The sequence below is a fragment of the Struthio camelus genome, chromosome 12, assembly GCF_040807025.1.
Source record: "Struthio camelus isolate bStrCam1 chromosome 12, bStrCam1.hap1, whole genome shotgun sequence".
Classification (NCBI taxonomy): domain Eukaryota; kingdom Metazoa; phylum Chordata; class Aves; order Struthioniformes; family Struthionidae; genus Struthio; species Struthio camelus.
Window position 1 is genome coordinate 24,069,707 of NC_090953.1, and position 3,683 is coordinate 24,073,389.

Here is a 3,683-nt window from a genome sequence, read left to right on the forward strand (position 1 = left end):
GCACGTTGCCTGAGCAAGGACTTCAGAGCCACCCACAGAGCTGGGCAGCCCTGGGCACACGCAATTAGGAGCCCCTGTATGAAGCCAGTGTTTATCTGTGAGGAGCCGCCCGGGCTGCCAAGGCCAGAAGGAAAATAAAACAGGATTTATTTAAGATTTCCTCCCTCCCCCAGAGAAACAACTTGACTTTTGCCAGGAACCCGTCTCTAGGATTTACACGTTTCCAACAATGTTTTTGGGTGTTTGGGAGAAAAACCTCAAATGTGCACAAAGAAACTCATCCAAAGCATCAGCCGTTTCACTGTGCGAGGAGACGGCCCCAGTGAGGCAGTCACCATCTGGAGGAACAATTCCTTCATCTTATCTTTCTTCCCTCTTTACCTAATTGCAGGTAATGGCCTGTGGACGGGGCCATGGCTTAGGCTGCACGAGACACACAACTGCGTCTGGCGGGGAGAGACAGCAGCCGTGCAACACGGCACGGGGACAGGGGACGGGAAGGCGATGGGAAGGATGCACGGACGTAGCACACAGGCAGCCCGTGGCTGCCTAACCCTGGTGGAAATTGCTGGGGAACCTTTAAGGGCCATGAAAGTCTTTAATTAAATTTAAGCTTGCAGGACAATTGCACAGAGACCCCCAGGGAAGCCAACCAGGGCTGAAAGTGCCTCACATAACCGAAACCTGGGGGCAGCTGGAAGTCCTTCCTCACCACCACCCACAGCAAAGACGTCTCCCGTGATGCCCCGCAGCTCCCTCCTGCCTGCTGCCCCCGGAGACCCCAGCTCCGGGAGTTGGGGACGGTTAGCGGCTTTAATCCCCCAGCCCAGCCCAGCGCCTGGGTGGTAAATGATATTAATGGCATCTCGTGGCACCCCGTTAAAAATTGCACCAAAGCTTAATTCAGGCTGTACGTCAAGGCCCGTAAATGAAATAACCATCCATCGCCTCTCTAATACGAGTTTGATACCAGCACGCTTTAACTTGTCTCACTTTCAGAAATATTTTTCTATTAAAATGCAGAGCCTGGCTTGGCGCCCGGGAAGGACAGCTAAAAATAACACTTGGCTGGCTGCAGTGTTGGCGGGTGATTTAGGGTGGCCCCCTTCTCCCCGGTGCCAGCCCCGCGGCCCCCTCCGCTCCCCTGCTAGCCGGCCGACAGGGCTGCCAAGCCGTGGGCCGGCGCAGGGGACGACGTCGGCCCCCTCGGGTGACGGAGCCAGCCAAAGGGAGCCTCCCAGCTCTCCCGGCCGGCAGGGAGCCAGGAGAGCCCGTGGGGCAGCTGGGTCCGGCTGGACCTACCTGCAGCAAAAGCTGCAGCAGGCGTGAAAAATGCAACGTCCCTCCAGAAATTCGCTCTTTCTTCTGCTGTTGCAGTTATTAAAATGAAGAGGAGTTAGTGGGGCAGGTTTCTCCCCCACCCGCCTGGCTGAGAGATCTCCCCGCGCGCGGGCCCCGGGGTGATGGATCAGGCTGTCAAGGCCCAAGGTGTGGAGACGGCAGCAGGGCCGGGAGGAGAGCGACGGCGAGGGAGCTGGGGCTGCCGAAAGGGACCAGCGGACACTCAGCCCTTCAAGCCACTTGTCCATAAGAGGTGCCTCCTGCCCGGGTCCTGCGTGGGTGTCCCTGTCCTCTTCAGGTCCCACTCGAAGCCTCGAGGGAGGTCACACTGCCACAGTGAGCTCCAGCACAGCCCCTGCGCGGCCAGCACCTGAGCGGTCTCCCGTGACCCCATACCCCACCCAGAGCTGAAGCTCCCTCCGCCGTTCCTTGACGCCTCCCAGATAGGCGGATCCCATTTCTTAGGTCCCAAGCTCCATACCGATAATTTTCCATCTCCTTCCATCATCCCCAAACCAATGTCAACAGCTGCACTCTGGGCATCTCTGTCCCTCACCAGCATGTTTTTGAAGCAAGGGCTGAAAGAGGTGAACTGTGAAGGCGGCCTGGGGTCTGCACACCCAGCCAGAGCCACCAGAGCTTCCCATCTGCATCAGCGACACAAGAGCACAGGAAGTCTTCACCTGGCAGAGGCCCGTAAGATAAGTGTATGTAGTAATTTGAGGCTCCGTGGAAAGTCCACCCAGACATCATCTCCACAAGCATCACCCAGGTCTGGCAAGAGCACAGGAGCTCCCAGGCCACATATGTCCAGGAGTGTGGTCCACTCAAACACACCTCCGCACATCTGCATTTTACAGCTCTGGGAATTTAGACATTTAAATTAATTCTAGGCCAACCTGAATAGCCTTTCTTGCTAACTGTCCTTCAGTTTGCCAACCTGGAGACAGAAAAGGGGTGAGACAGGCTTAATTAATCTACAATCTACAAGCTGCTGTGCCACCTGATGTGTGGTCAGACCAGGGGACACGTCCCAGCCTAGGGACAGACATGCCCAGAGGTTTCTCTTTCCGCTGGCCACGCTGGGAATCTGTCTCAAATTCAGCCCAGAAACTCCCCAGGAGGAGGTGACGTCTTTAGGAGCTCATTAGAAGGTGTTTAGCACCTCGCTCATGCGAAGCTCTCAAATCCATCTTGTGCCACGCAAACGCAAACCCTGCCAATGCCCAGCTCCCTGTTAGGATGATAGATGTTGCAAAAAATGAGCCAGAAGGTAAAAGGATTAGAAGAGTCTTAATACACAACATAACCAGGTTGTTCTGCAAGCAGTGGGACTAATAAAGCCTGTTTTCCTACAGAACAGTGTCCTTTGCTCCCTAAATCTCCTCCACCAAAAAAAATCAGCTCCCTTCCTCGTCTCCTCTGGCAACCCGGCCAGAAAGAAAATACGGCGTGCTATCAGCTAATTTGGAGCAACTCCTCAGGCTGACTGGCTGCCAGGACACTCATGTGGTCCCACTACCTGTGAAACATAGTGACAGATGGCCAAAAGCCTTACAAGTGACTGTCCTGCAGGAGGATGGATGGAGAAGCCTGGAGAATAATCCCGTAGGTTGTATTTCCCAAGGAAATGAGGCTTTGAAGTGGGGGAAAAAAAAACCCTCCTTTCTCCTCCTCTGCTTCTGATAGTCCAGCAGGTGCCACCTTCCAACAGGGGCGCACACGTCAAACAGCCTCCCATTTCTGGTAGTCTGGATAGGGGAACATACCTGGGCAGGACATGATCTGGTGCTCATAAGAAAAACGAAAACCTCTCCCATTTCATTGGCATTTGCATGAACTTTTTCCTACAAGAGAAATGAGAAGAGTGAACCCAAACCCCAGCCTTCAGTTTCCAACTGCTAGTTTGCCTTCAGCCACTGCGATCGGTGGATTTGTCACGCTGATAGCCCATCTCCAGCAAGGAATGACATGGAGGCTTTCCAGGCACAGTCCTCAAGACTAAATAATATCTAAATCTGTAAGCAGCCTGCTTTCCCTGGGCAGCTGCACAGAGCGAGGGACGGGTCTGCTCTGCTGTACTACCCTGCAGCTGCAAATCCTTTGGAGCATCCAGCACGGCTGGGCTACAGGCGGAGTCGCAATACCCTGGCCGGGGACAGCGAGGGCCCGGCTCCCCAGCGAGGCATGGCAGCCTTCATCCCCTGGACCTCCCGAAACACGCCTGCTCCCCACTCCCATCCCACAGCATCACTGCTCCGTGATGTCCCCTTCTGAAGCGAGTGAGGACCAGCGAGAGCTGCTTTCCAGCCCCTCCCAAAAACCACACCAAGGCCAGAAAA